Below are 14,486 nucleotides of genomic sequence, written 5' to 3' on the forward strand. Positions count from 1 at the left end.
CCAAATAAAGTCACATTCACAGGTTCCAGAGGTAAGGACCTGGATATCTTTTCAGGGGGTTATTTTTCAGTCTATCCCATCCCTACCCTACCCCATCCTGCTGCTTGAATAATTCCACAATTGAATGATTGAATGATGCCCAAGTGGACAAAGTGGAGAAGATGGTCTAGTCATGGGAAAGCTGAGAGATGCTGAAATCGTAGACCGCAAGAAGGTCATTTCCAAATGTTTTAGAACAAATTAAGGCTGTCACCAAGTCCCAGTAGAGGAAGAGGCAATACATGAAAGTGAAGAGGAGTGTAACTAAATAATGTTCACCCATTAATGTTTTTTGAGCTCAGACTCAAAGAGGATCCATTCTAAAGGTGCAGGGTGGGCACACAGCTTCAGGCAAGTGTTAGTGACTAGAACCTGCTAACGGGAGTGCCAGCGCGACTACAGCACCAGAATGAGCCAAGTATCTTCGAGACGTGAGCTTCTGAGAAGCCACATTTGCAGCAGGAAGAACAAAGAGGGGCACGCCTTCTGCTTTGGGTAGAAGGGGTTTTGTAAATGGAGAACCAAGAGGAAGCAAAACTATTTACCTGCTATTTTTGCTTCTGGCTCCACCATCAAAGCGACTCAGACAGGAAAGCACAGATGGGGTGACAACGTGCTGCTGGGCAAATCAAAGCCAGAGATGAGCATAGTTAAGGGCCCTTTGGAAGGAGCTCTGGCCTCCAAGGCTAGAAGACTTAGCCGACTTCACTGTGAACCAGTGAGAAATACGGGTGGGGAGGCTTGGAGAGGCGCCAGTGGAATGAGGGCGAAGGAAGCACCAGGAGCCCATGAGTAGATCAGGGTCCTCAGATCATGAAATTCTCCAGTTTGACTCATAATGTAGAGAATCGGTTAACCATGGCCCAGAGGATAATTTGAGTTGAGGGAGATTTTGGGGAGTTGGAGATATTTAGTTGAAAAAGTACTAATGAACTTTATCCAATACTGATATATACAGCCAGCTAACCAGGCAATCCTCTCTTTGAATGTTTATTCTCTGTCCTCTTCAAGGAGAATCAATAGTGTATATCTCTCGAATCCACTGGATTCAATTTTTGGGCATTCCCTCCTCCCTTCCCCCTCCCTTAATCCCCTCACCCAGCCTAGACACAGATCCTGTTGCCTACACTCCCCTCACCCCATCACTTTTCCCACTGAGTACGAATGAGGCAGATGAAGCCATGGAGCCCATGAAAAGAAATCCTGACAGCTCTGGACCAGCCAAGGGCTGGCAGCAGAAATTATAAGAGGAAAGAGACTAATTAAGGAAGAGGTAACGCCGAGTTAGCTTGGGGAGGGGGAATAAAAGCATGTAAAGCTTTACCAAGAAATATTTCTCTGTCTCACCGTGAGTATAAAGGTCATTAGTGGATTGATGGGCCCTAAAGAATAGAGAACTTTAAATCGGCAGAAGTCTCAGCAACCATCTAGTAGCCCCTTTGTTGTTCTAAGTGCTGGGGAAGACAAGGATATGGTGCCACCACTTTAATAGCTAACCGTGTGAAACCAACGCTGTGAAAAGACAATGTTAAAAGGTGCTAAACTGCTTGGGGAAACAGTCTGGCAGTTCATCAAAGAGCTAAACATAAAATTGTCCAAAGACCTAGCAATTCGAGTCCTGGTGATACACTCAAGGGAACTGAAAACACATGTTTACACAAAAACCTGCTCTACACAAATGTTCATAGCAGTATTATTCATACTAGTCAAAAAGTGGAAACAACCCAGCTGTCCATCAGCTGATAAATGGATAAACAAAATGTGGTAAATCCATACAATGGAATAGTACACAGCAATAAGAAGAAATGAAGTATCGCTACATGCTACAGCATGGAAGAACCTTGAAAACATGCTAAGTGAAAGAAGCCAGTCACAAAGGGTCACATACGATATCATTCCACTTACATGAATTGTCCAGAATAGGCAAAACCATTGACACAGAGAGTAGATTAGTGGTTTCCTAGGGCTGGGAGGTGGTGGGAGGAATAAGGAGTGATTGCTAACAGATAGGAGGCCTCTTTGGGGGGTGATAGAAATGTTCTGCATTAATAGGGATGATGGCCATACAACCTTGTGAATATACAAAAAAAATTCGGACCCTACACTTTAGATGGGTGAATTGTATGGTATCTGAATTGTATCTCAGTAAAGCTGTTACTTATTTTTTGTTAAATGCTGAAGTTGCAGTACACACAGGATGCTAGGGCAGGACTGAGGAGGGCCACTAATGTGACTTAGGGTTTGGCTGGGAACTTCCTGTGTTCTTTGCACAAATACCACTAGCATCACTTCTCTGTACAGCTTCCTGGAGTCTGCTGGCATTGTGATCAGCCACAAAATCTTCCTCTGGTTTAAAATAGAAACCATCTGTGTGTCGTTCTCTTGTTTTATTTGGCAAGTGCAATCTGTTGTCATTCTTTAAGACCATATTTTCTAGCCATGAGTTCTACATAGAATCTCTGGAAGGCTAGCAAAAGAAAGGGAAAATATTAATTAAAAAAATTGAAGTATAATTGACCTACAATGCTATGTTAGTTCCAGGTGTACAGCATAGTGATTCTATATTTCTCTACAAATATAGATTACAAAGTGATCACCATGATAGAGCTAGTTACCATGACTATGTAAAGTTAATATAATATTACCGACTATATTTCCCATACTATGCATTTCATCCCCAAGACTCATGTATTTTGTAAGTGGAAGTTGGTACCTCTCAATCTCCCCTACTTATTTTATTCATCCCCATGCCTCCTTCCTTCTGGCAACCACCTGTTTGTTCTCTGTATTTATGAGTCTGTTCCTGTTTTGTTATATTTGTTCATTTGTTTTTTAGATTCCATATCAAAGTGAAATCATATGGTATTGGTCTTTCTTTGTCTGACTCATTTCACTTAACATAATACCCTCTAGTTCCATCCATGTTGTCAAAAATGATAAGATTTAATTCCTTGTATGGATGAGTAATATTCCATTGGATATATGCCACATCATCTTTATCCATTCATCTATCAATGGACCTTTAGGTTTTTTCCATATCTTGGCTATTGTAAATAATGCTGTGATGAACATAGGGGTGCATATATCTTTTCAAATTAGTGTTTTTGTTTTCTTTGGAAAAATATCCAGAAGTGGAATTCCTGTATTATATGGTAGATCTATTTTTAATTTTTTGAAGAAGCTCCATGCTGTTTTCCATAGTGTCTGTACCAATTTACATTCTCACCAACAGTGCATGAGGGTTCCCTTCTCTCCACATCCTCATCAACAGTGTTTTTTCTTGTCTTTTTGATAATAGTCATTCTGACAGGTGTGAGGTGATATCTCACGGTTTTGATTTGCACTTCCCTGCTGATAAGTGATGTTGAGTATGTTTTCATGTTTCTATTGGCCATCTGTATGTCTTCTTTGGAAAAATGTCTATTCAGGTCCTCTGCTTATTTTTTAATTGGGTTATTTGTTTGTTTTTGATGTTGCACTGTATGAATTATTTGTATATTTTGGATATTAACTCCTTATCAGATATAACATTTGTAAATAACTTCTTCCATTCAGTAGGCAACCTTTTTGTTTTGTTGATAGTTTCCTTCAGTGTGAAAATGCTTTTTAGTTTGAAGTTGCCCCAGTTGTTTATTTTTGCTTTTGTTTCCCTTGCCTGTGGAGACAGATCCAAAAAATATTGCTAAGACTGATGTCAAAGGACATTCTGCCTATGTTTTCTTCTAGGAGTTTTGTGGTTTCAGGCCTTGCATTTAAGTCTTTAATCCATTTTGATTTTTTTTTTTGTGCATGGTGTGAGAAAGTAGTCTAGTTTGATTCTTTTGCATGTAGCTGTTCAATTTTCCCAACACAATTCATTGAAGAGGGTGTCTTTTCCCCATTGTATGTTCTTGCCTCCTTAATCGCCCATGTATGTGTGGGTTCATTTCTGGGCTCTCTATTCTGTTCCATTGATCTGTGTGTCTGTTTTTGTGCCAGCACCATACTGTTTTTTTTTTTTTTGTGGTACGTGGGCCTCTAACTGTTGTGGCCTCTCCCATTGCAGAGCACAGGCTCCGGACGTGCAGGCTCAGCGGCCATGGCTCACGGGTCTAGCCGCTCTGCGGCATGTGGGATCTTCCCGCACTGGGGCACGAACCCGTGTCCCCTGCATCGGCAGGCAGACTCTCAACCACTGCGCCACCAGGGAAGCCCTGTTTTTGTTTTTTTTAACCATACTGTTTTGATGACTCTAGTGCCTTTTGAAATCAGGGAGCATGATATCTCCAGCTTTGTTCTTCTTTCTCAAAATTGTTTTGGCTAATCAGGGTTTTTTATATTTTCATACGAACTTTAAAATTGTTTGTTCTACTTCTGTGAAAAATGCCATTGGTATTTTGATGGAGATTGCATTGAATCTATAGATTGCCTTGGGTGGTATGGTCATTTTAACAATACTGATTCTCCCAATCCATAAACATGGTATACCCCTCCATCTGTTTGTGTTGTCTTCAATTTCGTTCATCACTGTCTTATAGTTTTTTGAGTATAGGTCTTTTACCTCCTTAGTTCAATTTATTCCTAGGTATTTTATTCTTTTTGCTGTGATTCTAAATGGGTTTGTTTTCTTAATTTCTCTTTCTGAAAGTTTGTTGTTAGTGTATAGAAATGCAACAGATTTTTATGTATTAATTTTGCATCCTTGTACTGTATTGAATTCATTGATAAGCTCTAGTAGTTCTTTGTTGGCAACTTGAGGATTTTCTACGTATGGTATCATGTCATCTGCAAACAGTCACAGTTTCACTACTTCCTCTCCAATTGCATTGTTTTTATTTTTTTCCTGTCTGACTGCTGTGGTTAGGACTTCCAATAATATATTGAATAAAAGTGGTGACAGTAGGCATACTTGTCTTGTTCCTGATCTTAGAGGAAATGCTTTCAGCGTTTCACCATTACGTATGATGTTAGCTGTGGGCTTATCATATATGACCTTTATTATGTTGAGGTATATTCCCTCTATACCCACTATGTTGACAATTTTTATCATGAATGGATGTTGAAGTTTGCCAAAGCTTTTTGTGCAGCTATGGAAATGATCATATGATTATTCTTCTTCAATTTGTTAATGTAGTGTATCATATAGATTGATTTGCAGATATTGAACCATCCCTGCATCCCTGGCATAAATCCCACTTGATCATGGTGTGTGATCCTTTTAATGTATTGTTGAATTCAATTTGCTAATATTTTTTGAGGATTTTTGCATCTATGTTCATCAGGGATATTGGCCTGCAATTTTTTTTGCATGTGGTGTCTTTGTCTGGTTTTGGTATCAGGGTGATCCTGGCTTTGGAGAATGAGTTTGGAAGCATTCCTTCCTCTTCAATTTTATGGAGTAGTTTGAGAAGGATAGGCGTCAACTCTTCTTTAAATGTTTGATAGAATTCACATGTGAAGCCACCTGGTCCTGGACTTTTGTTTGTTGGGAGTTTATTGATTAGTGACTCAGTTCCATTACTGGTAATCAGTCTGTTCATATTTTCTATTTCTTCTTGATTCAGTTTTGGGAGACTATACATTTCTAGGAATTTATGTATTCTTTCTAGGTTGTCCATTTTATTGGTGTAAAATTGTTTGTAGTAGTCTCTTATGATGCTTTCTATTTCTGTGGTGTTTGTTGTAACTGCATTTCTGAGTTTATTGTTTTGTGCCCTCTCTTTTTTTCTTGATGAGTCTGACTAATGGTTTATGAATTTTGTTTATTTTCTCAAATAACCAGCTCTTAGTTTCATTGACCTTTTCTATTTTTTTTAGCCTCTCTTTAATTTATTTCTGCTATGATCTTTATGATTTCTTTCCTACTACTAACTTTGGGGTTTTGTTTGTTCTTTTTCTAGTTCCTTTAGGTGTAAGTTTAGGTTGTTTATTTGAGATTTTTCTTGTTTCTTGAGGTAGGGTTTAGTACTATAAACTTCCCTCTTAGAATGGCTTTTGCAATGTTCCATAGATTTTGGATCATTGTATTTCCATTTTCATTCGTCTGCAGGTATTTTTGATTTCCTCTTTGATTTCTTCAGTGACCCATTGGTTGTTTAATAGCATATTATTTAGCCTCCATGTGCTTGTGGTTTTTGCATTTTTTTCCTTGTAGTTTATTTCTAGTCTCATAGAACTGTGGTCAGAAAAGACTCTTGATATGATTTTAGTCTTCTTAAATTTACTGAGACTTTTGTGGCCTAGCACATGATATATTCTGGAGAATGTTTCATGTGCACTTGAAGAGAATGTGTATTCTGCTTTTGGATGGAATGTTCTATATATTAAGCTCATTTGGTTTAATGTGTCATTTAAGACCAGTGTTTACATAGTGATTTTCTGCCTGAATGATCTGTCCATTGATGTAAATGTGGTATTGAAGTCCCCTACTATTATTGTGTTACTGTCAATTTCTCCCTTTATGTCTTTTAATATTTGCTTTATGTATTTAGGTGCTCCTATGTTGAGTACATATATATTTACAGTTGTTATATCTTCTTGTTGGATTGATCCCTTGATCGTTATGTAATGTCCTTATCTCTTGTTACAGTCTTTATTTTAAAGTCTGTTTTTTCTGACATGAGTACTGCTACCCTGGCTTTCTTTCCATTTCCATTTGCATGGAATACCTTTTTTCATCCCTCATTTTCAGTCTGTGTGTGTCTTTAGATCTGAAGTGAGTTTCTTGCAGGCAGCGTATAGATGGATATTATTTTTGTATCTGTTCAGCCACTCTATGTCTTTTTTTTTTTTTTTTTGCGGTACGCGGGCCTCTCACTGTTGTGGCCTCTCCCGTTGCGGAGCACAGGCTCCGGATGCGCAGGCTCAGTGGCCATGGCTCACGGGCCTAGCCGCTCCGCGGCATGTGGGATCTTCCCAGACCGGGACAAGAACCCGTGTCCCCTGCATCGGCAGGCGGACTCCTAACCACTGCACCACCAGGGAAGCCCCACTCCATGTCTTTTGATTGGAGCAGTAAGTCCATTTACATTTAAAGTAATTATTGATAGCTATGTACTTAGTGCCATTTTGTTAATTGTTTTCTGGTTGTTTTTGTAGTTCTTTTTTGTTCCTTTCTTCTTTTGCTCTCTTCCCTTGTGATTTGATGACTATCTTTGGTGTTGTGTTTGCATTTCATCCTCTTTTTTTCTGTGGGTATCTATTAAAGGTTTTTGGTTTGTGGTTACCATAAGGATATATATAAAATTATTTTAATTTGATGCTCTATTAAATCAGAATACACGCCAAACCCTGCATTTTCACTCCCTCCTCCCCCGTTTAATGTATTTGACCTCAAACTGCATCTTTTTGTTTTGTGTATCCCTTAACTATTTATTGTGCATATAGATGGTTTTAATACTTTTTTCTTTTAACCTCCTACTAGCTTTATAAGTGGTTGATCTACTATCTTTACTGTATATTTGCCTTTACCAATGAGATTTTTCTTTTTATAATTTTTATATTTCTAGCTGTGGGCTTTTCTTTTCTGCTTAGAGAAGTCCCTTTAACATTTCTTATAAAGCCAGTTTAGTGGTGCTGAACTCTTTTCGTTTTACTTGTGTATAAAACTCTTTATCTTTCCTTCAAATCTGAATAATATCCTTACCAAGTACAGTATTCTTGGCTATAGGTTTTTTCCTTTCATCACTTTAAATATATCATGCTACTTCCTTCTGGCTAGCAAAGTTTCTGCTGAAAGTCAGCTGATAGCCTTACCAGAGTTGCTTTATATGTAACTAGTTGCTTTTCCCCTGCTGCTTTTAAGATTCTCTCTTTATTTTGCCATTTTACTTACAGTGTGTCTTGGTGTGGACCTCTTTGAGTTCGTCTTGTTTGGGACTCTGTATGCTTCTTAGACCTGGATGTCTGTTTCCTTTCCCAGGTTAGGGAATTTTTCAGCTACTACTTCTTCAAATAAGTTATCTGCCCCTTTCTTCTATCTTTTCCTTCTGGGACCCTTAATATGCAAATGTTAATATGCTTGATGTTGTCCCAGAGGTCTCTTAAACTATCCTAATTAAAAAATTCTTTTTCTTCTTTTTTTTTCTGTTCAGCTTGGGTTATTCCCACTACTCTTACTTCCAGTTTGCTGATCCATTCCTCTGTATCATCTAATCTACTGTTGATTTCTTCTAGTGTATTTTTTTATTTCAGTTACTGTGTTCCTCAGCTCTGTTTGGTTCTTCTTTATATTTTCTAACTCTTTGTTAAAATTCTCACTGTGTTCACTCATTCTCCTCCAGAGGTTTGTTTTTTTAAAATATTTATTTATTTATTTATTTATTTGGCTGCTCCAGATCTTATTTACAGCAAGTGGGATCTTCGTTGCCAAATGGGGGATCTTTAGTTGCAGCATGTGGGATCTTTTAGTTGTGGCATGCAGACTCTTAGTTGCGGCATGCAGGATCTAGTTCCCCAACCAGGGATTGAACCCGGACCCCCTGCACTGGGAATGAAGAGTCTTAACTGCTGGACCACCAGGGAAGTCCCCCAGGGTTTGCTGATCATCTTTATGATCATTACCTTGAAATCTTTATTGGGATTGTGTATTTCCACTTTGCTTATTTATTCTTCTAGGTTGTTTTTTTTTAATTTTTTAAAAATAAATTTATTTATTTATTTATTTATTTATTTTTAGCTGTGTTGGGTCTTCGTTTCTATGCGAGGGCTTTCTCTAGTTGTGGAGAGCAGGGGCCACTCTTCATTGCAGTGCACAGGGCCTCTCACTATCGCAGCCTCTCTTGTTGCAGAGCACAGGCTCCAGACGTGCAGGCTCAGTAGTTGTGGCTCACGGGCCTAGTTGCTCCGCAGCATGCGGGATCTTCCTAGACCAGGGCTCGAACCCGTGTCCCCTGCATTGGCAGACAGATTCTCAACCACTGCACCACCAGGGAAGCCCCTTTTTTTAATTTTTAAAAATTTTATTTATTTTCAATTTAATTTTAAATTTTTATTTATTTTTTTATTGGAGTATAGTTGCTTTACAATGTTGTGTTAGTTTCTGCTGTATAGCAAAGTGAATCAGCTGTACATATACATATATCCCTTCTTTTTTGGATTTCCTTCCCATTTAGGTCACCACAGAGCACCGAGTAGAGTTCCCTGTGCTATACAGCTGTTTCTCATTAGTTATCTATTTTATACATAGTAATGTATATATGTTAATCCCAATCTCCCAATCCATCCCACCCCCCCTTTCCCCCCTTCTTTCACTTGGTATCCATACATTTGTTCTCTATGTCTGTGTCTCTATTTCTGCTTTGCAAATAAGTTCATCTATACCATTTTTCTAGATCCCACATATATGCGTTAATATATATTTGTTTTTCTCTTTCTGACTTACTTCACTCTGTATGACAGTCTCTAGGTCCATCCATGTCTCTGCAAGTGGCACAATTTCATTCCTTTTTATGGCAGAGTAATATTCCATTGTATATATGTACCGTATCTTCTTTATGCATTCCTTTGTTGATGGACATTTAAGTTGTTTCCATGTCCTGGCTATTGTTGAATATTGCAACTAGTACTGCAATGAACATCAGGTGCATGTATCTTTTTGAATTATGGTTTTCTCAGGGTATATGCCCAGGAGTGGGATTGCTGGGTCGTATGGTAGTTCTATTTTTAGTTTGTTAAGGAACCTCCATACTGTTCTCCATAGTGGCTGTATCAATTTACATTTCCACCAACAGTGCAAGAGGGTTCCCTTTTCTCCACACCCTCTCCAGCATTTATTGTTTATAGATTTTTTGATGATGACCATTCTGACAGGTGTGAGGTGATACCTCATTGTAGTTTTTTTTTTTTTTTTTTTTTTTTTTGCGGTATGCGGGCCTCTCACTGTTATGGCCTCCCCCGTTGCGGAGCACAGGCTCCGGACGCGCAGGCTCCGGATGCGCAGGCTCAGCGGCCATGGCTCACGGGCCCAGCCGCTCCGCGGCATATGGGATCCTCCCAGACCGGGGCACGAACCCGTATCCCCTGCATCGGCAGGCGGACTCTCAACCACTTGCGCCACCAGGGAGGCCCCTCATTGTAGTTTTGATTCGCATTTCTTCTTCTAGCTTTTTATCTTGTTCCTACATTTGGAACATATTCCTCCATTGCCTTGTTTTGCCTAATTCTTTGTTTATTTGTATGTGTTAGGTAGCTTGGCTATGTTTCCTGATCTTGGAGAAGTGGCCTTATATAGGAGATGTCCTGTGGGGCCCAGCAGCACACTCCCCTCTGGTTATGAGAGCTGTTGCTCTAGGGGTGTCCTCCATGTGAGCCGCATGGGTTCTTCTGTTGTGGCAGGGCTGACTACTGGGGGTGAGCTGGTAGTTGGGGCTTCCAGGCCCTGCCTCATGCAGTGGCTGCCAGCCCACTGGTGGGAGGAGTTGGGTTCTGGGGTGGCTGGCTGTGGGTCCTGGGGCTGGTGCTGATGTGCTGGTGGGTGAAGCTGAGTCCTGAGGTAGCTGGTTGTGGATCCCAGGGTGTTCCAGGACTAGTGCTGGCCTTCTGGTCAGTGAGACTTGGTCCTGGACCCCCTGGTGGGTGGGGCCAGGCTCTAGGGCAGCTGGATGCAGGGCAGGGCTGGTCTACAAGTGGGTGTGACTGGCTGCTTGGCCTGGGTGGCTGTGGGACTGATGCCAACCAGCTGGTGGGTGGGTAAGCCCCCAACACTAATAGGCTAGAGGGAGGACCCTAAAATGGTGCTTGCCAATATCAGTGTCTGTTCCAAAAATGGCTGCCACAAGTGTTTATGTCCCCGTGGAGAATCCCAGTGTCCTCCTGCCTCTCTGGGAGGCTCTCCAAGATCAGCAAGTTGGTATCACCCAGGTTCCTTTCAAATCACTGCCTCTGTGCTGGGTCTTGGAGAGTGTGAGAACTTGCACACACCCTTTAGGAAGAGAGTCTCTGTTTTTGATGGCCCTCTGCCTCTCCTGTATGCAAGCCCCACTGGCCTTCAAAAGCAGATATTCTGGGGGCTCATCTTTGCAGTGCAGGACCCCCCAGCCTGGGGAGCCCAATGTGGAGCTCAGACCCCTCCCTGCTTGGGTAGAATCTCTACAATTGTTATCCTCCTATTTGTAGATTGCCTATAGTGGGGTATGTGTCTTCACTATACAATGTCTCCACCCATCCTACCTGTCTCACTGTGGTTCTATCTTTATATCTTTAGTTGTGGAAAATCTTTTCTGCTGGTCTTCAGGTTGTTCTCATTGATAGTTGCTCTGTAAATAGTTGTAATTTGGGTGTGCCCATGGGAAGAGGTGACCTCAGTGTCTTTTTACTTTGCTACCTTCTCTGTCCTTTGAAACAGGACTTCTAAAAAACTTAAGTTTCTTTTAAAAAAAACCCCTTAAGTTTCTTCCACAGTATTTGGTCCATCCTTATTACAGTTCTCCATTTCTTTCTTTCAGAGAGCTAAATTTTAAAAGCTCATTTGGGACTTCCCTGGTGGCGCAGTGGTTGAGAGTCCGCCTGCCGATGCAGGGGACGCGAGTTCGTGCCCCAGTCCAGGAAGATCCCACATGCCGCGGAGCGGCTGGGCCCGTGAGCCATGGCCGCTAGGCCTGCGCGTCCGGAGCCTGTGCTCCGCAACGGGAGAGGCCACAACAGTGAGAGGCCCGCATACCACAAAAAAAAAAAAAAAAAAAAAAAGAGCTCATTTGGTGAAAATACTCCACCATTGGTCCTTGTGCTCAAAGATGACTTTTAACATTAAAACAAAGTTTGCTACTGATGGTATAATTTCTAACCCACTTTTCTGCTGCTAACTAAAATAAGGGCTGCACTTTTGGCAACAAGAAATAAAAATATTAAAAATGGGGAATAGAATTGAGATGCTGTAAAATTCTGAGTGACCTTTGATATACAGTTGAAGGTGACAAACAACTTCAACTCAATTTAAAAGTAGTCAGGACAACTGTATAGAATATAACCTTTTTCTTTTATCTGGAATATTTTCACTGATTTTATTTTTCTCTTGCATATGTTTTGTGTTCTGTTAACTTACTTAAACATAATTAGTTCTATTTCATCTGCATGTGTTAATGAGTCTCTGTTTGATCTTCAGTGTAGTTACCAGGTATTCAAGAAGCCTTCAGTTTACCATTTCTTATTATCCATTATTTTAGCAGACACTTCTTAGTACTAGGTACTGTGTTAGGTGCTAGCACAGAGAAAGGGGTAGCCACAGGGAGAATTACTTCCCAGATGGCCAGTGGTGAGCAGCTCAGAAGCCTGGAGCAGTGCTGGGAGGGAAAGTTTTCTGCCATGAACATATTTCCCAGAGATGTTCACAACCCCAAATAACTTCTGACCTTCAGGTAAAAGTGGAGAGGGGTGGTGGATCCTTTAGCTGGGTATTAAAAGCAAGAGTGATGCCTTTGAAGGCTAAAGAACAGGAAGACAGATGGGAGTGTAGGGTAACAAGTACTTACAACCTCTCACACCAGCTCTGACAGAGCAGCAATCTGCACCTTGGTTGCACACTCCCTGGAATAACCTGGGAGAGATTTAAAACCTAGGATGCCTGAATCCCATCCCAGAGAACCGGAATTGTTTGGTCAGTGTGAGACCTGGCATTGACGCTTCTAAAGCTCGCCAGGTGGCTGCATTGGCAGCTGTGGCTGAGAACCACAGTGGTGAGGAGGAACAGGGTGACCTGGAGGCTGGTCTGGTGTCGGAGGGCAGGGTAGGAAGTGCCCGTGAGGAAGTGCAGTGAGCTCCTCTCTCACAAGGCTGGGCTTCCAGAAGAAAACAGCAAGGGGAGGGCTGGGAGTGACAGGAAGTTGGCTCATGCTGGCTTCCCTCAGGGGGCCTTTCAAACAAACAGGACATATGTTTCTGCTACAATGTCTTCATGGTGGCCCACAAGATGACCTGCTGCATCCCTTTCCAGTCTCAGAGTTCTTGGACATTTTCTCACTGGTGAGATTCTCCCCTCCTTCTTCACTTTCTAGCTGCAAAGTTTGCAGCCTCAGCAGCCAGTTGCCCACATCCTCCTCAAGATAGCCAGGCTCTAGAGACTTGGAAAGGCCACAGAATCCACCCTGAGCACCAGCAAGGCCCAGGCCACAGTCCTTGTCACACATCTGGGATGAACTCTTAGTGCAGGTCCCACAGCCTGCCTTGGGCTTTTGTTACACGGCTTCAGAGGGTCCTGTGGAAGGTTCAGCCACAAAGAATAAGTAAGATAATAAATGTAAAGTATCACAAAGCCTGGCTTCTACTCACTTAATGTCAGTTGGGACAATCAGAAGTGTTTCCAGACATTGTCAAATGTCCTGTGGGAGACAAAACTGCCCCTCCCCAATTAAGAACCACTTCTCTAGTAATGAGGTGACTCTAGAAATTTTAATACTTAACTTATCCATGGCTCAGATTCATCTTATTCTCCTCTGAAACACAACAGGACCTTAAAATGTTTCATCTTCAATTGTTTTCCTCCCTGTGTTTTAGTTGTTTTTTAAACCCAGAATATATAATTATTGTTTTATACAGAAAATAGTCGTTTAGATTTACTCATATATTTACCAGTTTCTTTGCTGTATTTCTTCTTACATAACTTCCATCTGGGAATATTTTCCTTCTGCCTGAAATATATCCCTTAGATCTTTATCCAAAAAGATCTTTTTACGTCAAATGTCATCAACTTTTGTTTGTCTGAGTCTTTATTTTATCCCTTTTCCTGAAAGATTTTTTGCAGGATATACAGTCCAAAGTTGACAAAAATTTTGGTGCACTTGGAAGGTAGTCTATCACTTTTTGGCTTTTACTACTGCTGAGAAATCATTTATTTATTTATTGAAGCTGTTTATTTTATATTGGAGTATAGTTGATGAACAACATTGTGTTAGTTTCAGGTGTACAGCAAAGTGGTTCAGTTATACATATACATGTATCTATTCTTTTTCAAATTCTTTTCCCATTTAGGTTGTTACATAATACTGAGCAGAGTTCCCTGTGCTATATAGTAGGTCCTTTTTGGTTATCAATTTTAAATACAGCAGTGTGTACATGTCAATCCCAAACTCCCTAACTATCCCTTCTCCCCACCCTTCCCTGCTGGTAAACATAAGTTCATTCTCTAAGTCTGTGAGTCTGTTTCTGTTTTGTAAATAAGTTCATTTGTATCAAGAAATCATCCATAATTTAATTGTTCTTTCTTTGAAGGTAATGTGCCTTCTCTGTTTTTGATGCCCTGAAGTTTCACCCTGATGTGGTTTCTTCTTCATCCAGCTAGAGATTTATTGGAATTCCTGAGCTTGTAACCTCGTATCTTTCATCAGTCATTATCTTTTCAAACATTGCTTTTGCCTCATCTTTTCTCACCTCTCCTCCTGAGACTGTGATTAGACATGTAATAGATCATCTCGCTCTATTCTCATATATATTATATTTTAACCTTCATATTTTCCATTCTTATGTTTCTCTGTAAT

The sequence above is a fragment of the Mesoplodon densirostris genome, chromosome 5, assembly GCF_025265405.1.
Source record: "Mesoplodon densirostris isolate mMesDen1 chromosome 5, mMesDen1 primary haplotype, whole genome shotgun sequence".
NCBI classification, from domain to species: domain Eukaryota; kingdom Metazoa; phylum Chordata; class Mammalia; order Artiodactyla; family Ziphiidae; genus Mesoplodon; species Mesoplodon densirostris.